This window comes from Homarus americanus, unplaced genomic scaffold, assembly GCF_018991925.1.
Source record: "Homarus americanus isolate GMGI-L3 unplaced genomic scaffold, GMGI_Hamer_2.0 scaffold10219, whole genome shotgun sequence".
NCBI lineage: Eukaryota > Metazoa > Arthropoda > Malacostraca > Decapoda > Nephropidae > Homarus > Homarus americanus.
This window is the reverse complement of record NW_024731308.1, coordinates 709-8,809: the sequence shown is the minus strand read 5'-3', so window position 1 is coordinate 8,809 and position 8,101 is coordinate 709. Positions and strand designations below refer to the sequence as shown.

Here is an 8,101-nt window from a genome sequence, read left to right as displayed (position 1 = left end):
TCCCAAGCGCTTTCGTGTAATTCACATCTTCAGGGGTGAGTACATATATATATATATATATATATATATATATATATATATATATATATATATATATATATATATATATATATATACATATATATATATATATAAGAACATAAGAAAATAAGGAGTCTGCAATAGGCCGGTTGGCCTGTGCATGGCAGCTCCTGTCGAGAGTTACTACCACTCTCTATCATCCATGAATCTATCTAGCCTCCTTTTGAAACTTTCCAGAGTTCCCGCACTTACTACAAAGTTGCTAAGCTTGTTCCACTCGTCCACCACCCTATTTGTGAACCAGTTTCTTCCTATCTCCCTCCTAAACCTAAACTTATTCAATTTAAATCCGTTGCTCCGAGTCCTATCCTGCTCGGATATTATAAGAACTTTATCTATATCCCCTTTATTGATTCCATTCACCCACTTAAATACTTCTATCATATCTCCCCGCACTCTTCGTCTTTCTAGGGAATGCAAGTTAAGTTTCTTTAACCCATCCTGATATGGAAGGTTTCTAAGTCCCGGAATCATTTTTGTCATTCTTCGCTGCACCGACTCTAGTGAATTTATATCCATTCTATAATAGGGGCACCAGAACTGAACCGCATAATCGAGGTGCGGCCTAACTAGCGCAAGATATAGTTGCAATAAGACCTCTGCACTCTTGTTACACTTCTAGATATAAAACCCAATACTCTGTTTGCCTTATTTCGAACATTAACGCACTGTTTTCTAGGCCGTAGGTCCGGGCTTACAAGTACCCCTAGGTCTCTTTCACAAGTCGACTTTTCTAGGTTGATGTTGTTATATATATATATATATATATATATATATATATATATATATATATATATATATATATATATATATATATATATATATACAGTATATCTAGGGTAACAGCCCTGACAACATAATTATATTGCCTTGGGAAATACCCGGACGTGAGTCATGGGATGCCAGGTGAAATGATTCTCCAATAGTTAATTCCATCACGTTTCTCCCTTTCGCTGGTAATTCTTTATATTTAATTAAATATTACTGTAGATGATCAAACATAGAAATTAATTTTATGTATTCAAGGACCAGGGTGTTCTACAATTAATAAAAGGAAATAAGTAAATTTCTCCAGCTGATATCGGTAATTCCTGGACGTCAGGTATATAAAGTGAACACCAAGGAATTGTATCATCACACCTTACTCCTGTCTCTTGCTGATATCGTAACTGAGGTAAGCTTACATTCGTTTTAAATAATACTGAAGTATACACAGAATGACGACTATTAAGTGCGTGGTGTAAGTTTGGTGTTTTCTCTCAAGTTTTATATATACAGTATATATTTCATGTAGATCCACAATGAAAACGTGGATAAGATAAATCTTGATAAAATCACACGGGAAAAGGGAAACACCGGAGCACCTTAGCTTTCGTCTTCATTCAAGACATCTTCAGAGGCAACTGGATTACATGGACAGAGAGAGGCTTAAATATACAGGGTGACCTTATTAAACATGAGGTCAGGCCATAATGATGTCATCCACTAGTCCCCACACCAACACCAACACACACTTAGAGAAGCTTAAGAGAAAGGGGGCGACGAAACTAGTCAGGTCAGGTCAGGTCAAAAATAAGGGACCCACTAAATAACTATCCTACATCTAGCTCCTAGGTTTTTAAAGCATTTTTAACCTTGGGCCACTGACAAATAAATTTATGTAACATAATATCAGTTTTGAACTGACCATCAATAAGGTTAATTGATTTTAATTCCTTAATCAAACTAGCTTCAATCAGAAGTCTTTCTGTGACACAAGATGGTTTGAACACTTCTAAGCTTTTTCCCCAAGCAATGTGATGATTATTATTCCTAACATGAACAAACAAGGCACTGCTAAGGTGCTCCGTTGTTTCCTTTTTTCCCCGTGTGATTTTATCAATATATATATATATATATATATATATATATATATATATATATATATATATATATATATATATATATATATATATATATATAATCATGTATTAGATGGAAATAAAATACTGCAATTCAAATCTCAAATTGTACTGACGCACCTTCCTTGTGCAACACCTTTATGAAGTCGGGTATTCTGAATCATAGTTAAGATGATGTATATACAGTACATGTGCGGGAGTGGGGCGGGGGGTATGAAGCAATGTCCACAAGTGGTAAATAAAATAATATGTCATGCCAAATATGAAACATCGAGAAAAGCGAGAGACAGAGAAATTGAAATATATACCAACATACTACAATATGCAATTTCTATCCTTATACTTTCCTCGCCAGCTCTACTATCTTCCTCACTAGAATCCCAAACTGGGGTTCTCTCGACCTTAATACAACAAGAAAAGTCCACCACTAGACGTTCTTTATGTACAGTTCATTCATAAGGTTCATTATACAGGTCAGACCCAATGTACATTGTGTTCTGTGAGTAAAAGTTTCCTCTCAACAGGCTGGTGAACCATGAATACCAAGAGCATTGTATTCCTGCTGGTGCTGGTGATCGTGGCCGTCACCGTTGTCAATGGTGAGTCACCTTAATTATATTTTATCTCAGTCCAGTGTTTGCTGAGTTGCCCAGGTTCTTGGCGAGCCACTCCTGCGCTTGATGCGTCATTTCATTGTTGATGAGTCATTCTAGACGTCTAGAATATGGTGACACATCCTGATGCTTGAAGATAGGCAAAAATATGATGAGATCGCCTTGTCAGTTTTAAGTAAACCTTTCTTACAAGGAAATTTACGAAATTTTATTCAATCACCTCTTTTTTAAATTTAAAGTAATCTCTTTCATACATTGAAAAATAATGCATTGAACACCTCTTCCGATGCTTCGATATTGCATTAAGAATGACATAGTGTTGTTACGAGTTTCTTTTTAATAATGGTTTCAGAAAATGCAAAGCTTTGAATACATCCTTACACACACACATATATATATATATATATATATATATATATATATGTATATATATATATATATATTTCATTAGCCCAATAAAGCACGCGGACTTCTACATACAATCAACACCTCAACCCGCCAGGATTCGAACCCACGGCCAACGAGCCCATGACTGTGACTGGGGAATGCTAACCGCTGGACCACCAGGATACAAAAGCAGTCCTAGACTTTGTTATATTTCACACAAAGCCTGTTCAACGAGCTTAAGGCGCCGTGAACCTCTAATTGGGACTACCCGTATCACGTAGGTGGTCAGAGTAACGTTTTACCAAATCCGGCTTCGATACACGAGGATCCATATATATTTCATTAGCCCAATAAAGCACTGCGCCTTAAGCTCGTTGAACAGGCTTTGTGTGAAATATAACAAAGTCTAGGACTGCTTTTGTCTGAAAGTTTTCAGAAGCCCGGATTTGGTAAAACGTTACTCTGACCACCTACGTGATACGGGTAGTCCCCATTAGAGGTTCACGGCGCCTTAAGCTCGTTGAACAGGCTTTGTGTGAAATAAAACTAAGTCTAGGACTGTTTTTGTATCCTGGTGGTCCAGTGGTTAGCGTTCCCCGGTCACAGTCATTGGCTCGTGGGCCGCGGGTTCGAATCCTGGCGGGTTGAGGTGTTGATTGTATATATATATATATATACATATATATATTTATATATATATATATGTATATATATTTAATATACATATGAAGTCCTTTTCATTTATTTTTCATGGTCTTTTTCAAATTTCTCTATCTGTTTTTACTTAAATCCAGTATGTTGAGTTTTAACAAATAACAACAACTAAAAAACTTAATATTCAATTAAATTCTCAGCTTTAAGTAAAGGTAATGTGAACAACTCATAATAATACTGCGGGTGACGATAGGATGGGCTAAACTAGTCATATAACCTTAATACCGTGTATCAGTGTTACATGAACACCTGAGTGCCGTGTACAAGTGTTACATGAACAACTTAATACTGTGTACCAGTGTTATATGAACGCCTTTGTACCGTGTACCAGTCTTACATGAACACAAAGTACCGTGTACCAGTGTTCATGAACACCTTCGCACGAAATAGCAACAAGGAGATCTCTAAGTGTGGCATCTTTTTTCCCTCGCCTATATTCTTCCATGACAAAAGTGAAATATCTGGGTTAGTGGATTTCACAATCTGCTTCTAACGCCCTCCTTTCGTCTCCAACAGGAAGCATCAAGTATCCCTGCCCACAAGTCAACGGGTTTTGTGTAAGTTTTTGTAGTTACGGACAAGAAATATCTACCGGCATCTGCTACGGCAATAATATATGTTGCAGGGTAAAACAGCCTTACCACTAGTCCACAACAGTGGCCAGACCTGACGGACGCCACCATGACCTATAAGAAGACACCCTCAACTGTGTTTGGTGATCATCGACGAAACTTCTGTTTTCACATGCGATTCGAGAACTTGCTTTACCTATGATTTTTTTTAAGCATTTGAATTCTGCAACAACCTTTATTTTCTTGTTCTTGCACATTTTAAGAAATGATGGAGAATATTAGTAAAATTTAATTTAACTTGAGACTTGCGTCATTAGCATGCGCATCTGCTTATTTTTGACGTGTATTGCCTTGTTAATTCCCTCATCTATAAATGATAACATTTATCTTTGTTTTGAGATCTTGATAATAAAATTGTTATGCTAAAACTGAAATAATTGCCTCTTATACCAACACTTATTCCCTCATTGGACCAGTAAGAGACCCGTTTTGTAAAGTTAGTACTGTATGTTTACTGTCACCTGAACACAGTGTAAGGAGTCGGAGAAACGGTTTTACTCCACTGCTGTAACAACATAAGTAACTTTTGGAGCAGGAAAAAGGAAAGTGACCGAATGAGAACAGAAGAGAAGGGAGAGAAGATAGCATGTACTGTACCCAAAACTTATATAAGCATCTACCCAACTTTTCCTTGTAAACCATTGTCTGCCTAAATGGTTTCACACATACCTTTAACTGAAATAGTGTGAAAAGTTCTCCAGGCATTTTTTCAGTGAAAATTTATTAATTTATGTATAGAATTGATGTAAGAAATGTGTTATAAATACTAATGATAAGATTAAGTAATAAATTACGTATAAAACTCATAATTAATAAGCTATTTAAAGAAAAATTCGCTTTAACAAAATTCTTCTAAGAAGATACAAAAGTCAAACGAGTGTTATACAGGAGAATAACAACAAAGAAATTGTTAATGATAAGAACGACTCAACAAAAGTTCTTCATTGGATTACAAAGTGAATTACTGAGTACAAAATTAGTAAGAACAAAAAATAAGCTTATTTAATAAATTTGTTCAAAGATCACAGTTCTCACAGGAGCAAGAAAATAATGCAATCACAGTGAATGCATTTGACCAACTATTTTCATCACCCATACTGCTACCTCTTGATCTGCCCATTGACAAAGCAGTCTATAGAGGTGTGAACTGCCGGAGACATTCAAAAACAATTTTCATCCAGGTGTAACAGCATCTTTGCTTTATATAAATACACCCCAATGAATAACATCATGTTATTCATCAAATTATTCACCAAGTGATTTACCATGTTGTTTATGACTAGATCACTGAAGTTGCATCTATCACGGGGGTCGAGCTGATTCAGTAAACACCGCTCGCTTCCTACCACTCTCTCACGCCCAGTGGGGAGCAGTTCACTCCATACCGCTATACAGGGAAGTTTACACTTAGCAGAAGTATTATCTCAAAGTAATTTACGTAACACTTCCCTGGAAAGAATTCACAATATATTATCTCAGATTATATCTGTGGATATACGGTACTTTCTTTCAGTTTAAAAATAGAAAATGCCAAGAAGTGTTTACATCAAGCCCTGCCACTTCAGAGTTCCAGAACTTAATTAAAACAATTAATGTGATACCAAAACAGCTCTCACACTTGGTGTCAAACAGTGAGACGAATTCTATACACTTGTACAGCACTCAAAAAAAAAAGAAAATATTGATGACACAAGTGACATTCTAAGTGAATCATCATCAAACAAAGTATTTTAGTGGGAAATAGGTGGACAGTGGTTATAAACACCTGCAAAACGTCTACACAGAAATCCAGTGGTAACAAAGATAATATAAAGACTTGCTGACATAGCAGTCAACCCGCCAGCATCAGCTCACAGATCATGGTGACCCAAATGGAGCCGACACCAGACGAGCCTACCCGAGTGTTGTCTTAGTGTCCTAGCTAGCTAATAGCCAGCCAGCCAACCAGCAGCCAGCACTACAACACACGAGTACTAGGAAAGTTGTCATCGTGGTTCCAACAAGCAGACAAGCTGGCAGCCTCTTGATTAAACAATCAAGCCTCTCCAGTGTACAAGAAAGGTCAGCCCCAGGTTGATCGCCGCAAGAAAGGTCAGCCCCAGGTTGATTGCCATAAGAAAGGTCAGCCCCAGGTTGATCGCCGCAAGAAAGGACAGCCCTATGTTGATCGCCATAAGAAAGGTCAGCCCCCAGGTTGATTGCCATAAGAAAGGTCAGCTCCCAGGTTGATTGCCACAAGAAAGGTCAGCCCCAGGTTAATCACTGCTAGAAGGAACAGCCCCAGGTTGATCGACATAAGAAAGTTCAGCCGCCAGGTTAATCATGACAAGAAAGGACAGCCCCAGGTTGATCGCCACAAGAAGTGTGATGCCATGCTTCCCAGAGTGGGGCGTCTTTAACTTCTGGCGTCGAAACTCTACAGATTCTTTGGTCAGTTAGATCACAAACAATCATTATCTTACAGACTCCACAAACACAAGTGAACTTCCAGAAGTCTTCAAACGCAGTCAATATAAAATAAATTATATGCACAACGGTCTAAAAGCAAAATTATATAACACATTTATAAAGTAAGAGAGGACCCAAACAAAGTATATATACTTTTAATAATTTTAATTCTCTTTCTCTTCATTTCCATAACTCATTATACATACTTTTCCACTACTCCTTGAGTGGGCAACATAGTATAATGGAACAGAACACAATGCGAGGAAAATATATATAAATAGGAAAAGTATAGAGAGTAGGAATGTAAAGATAGGAAACTTGGTAGCTTGGCCGGGATGTTATTTACTCAGCGTCAATACGCTTATCTTATCTCGTGTGTCAATACACATATATTACTTCTTAAAGGGACAACTTGTTAAACACCTCTTCGATACAACTATTTATTAATTCACTCAATGACATGGACACATTAATATCACTATTATATCGGGGTACTAACACATTATGTTTTACGTTACTCGACACTGACTCTCGGACACCCTTGAATGAATACACTTCCCACAGTAGGTAACTCACCCAAGGAATCGCTCTGACAAGACTCACGTGTACCCTGGCGTAGGCCCAGTGGATGCTTGGCTGCCTCCTATGGGAGGCCTCTGCTTAGCTGGGGTCTGGTCGGGAAGTCCCCCTCCCGACCTGGGGAGAGGACAAGCGTGAACTCTGAGAATCTTCAGAGCAATGTTCGTCTCCTCAGAACGTTCGAATGGCCACCAGGATCAGGAAGGATAATGGCCAGAATGAAAATCAGAACCAGAATGATCATGGAATGGGACTGTAGGGCCTTTATATGCATTATCGTAGCTAGGGGGGGGGGCGGTCCGCCCCGGGCGGCACTTTTGGGGGGCGGCACTTTTGGGTCTGCTCATCACCCATATCTGCAGCTACTGGAGACGTTAATCCATCCCTTTGTATCGGCGGCAAGTTAATCCCTGTCGTGTCTGACCTAACACCTGACCCACATCTGTCTCCTACTATTCAGAACGAGTTTATAGAAATTTTGGGAGAAAACGTAAGAAGCAAAGTCATCAAGCAAGTAAAAGAAGCAAAGTACTTTTCCATGATATTCGACAGCACTCCTGATATTTCACATAAGGATCAAACGAGCCAAGTTTTACGCTATGTTATGATAAGAACATAAGAACATAAGAACATAAGAAAGTGGGATACTGCAGGAGGCCGACTGGCCCATACAGGGCAGATCCCTTTCACACCCATCCCAGCACTTCCATGTGCCTGTCCAACTTCGTCTTGAAGCTCCCTAGCG

The 8,101-nt window shown here is 38.4% G+C and overlaps 1 long non-coding RNA gene across 1 annotated transcript; it reads left to right on the top strand.

Moving 5' to 3' along the window:
• Positions 1 to 1,207: 1,207 nt before the first annotated feature.
• On the top strand, positions 1,208 to 4,703 carry LOC121867586. Its single transcript, XR_006089187.1, has 3 exons — positions 1,208 to 1,255; positions 2,507 to 2,581; positions 4,214 to 4,703. It is a non-coding gene; the product is annotated as an uncharacterized LOC121867586 (long non-coding RNA).
• The last annotated feature ends 3,398 nt before the right edge of the window (positions 4,704 to 8,101 follow it).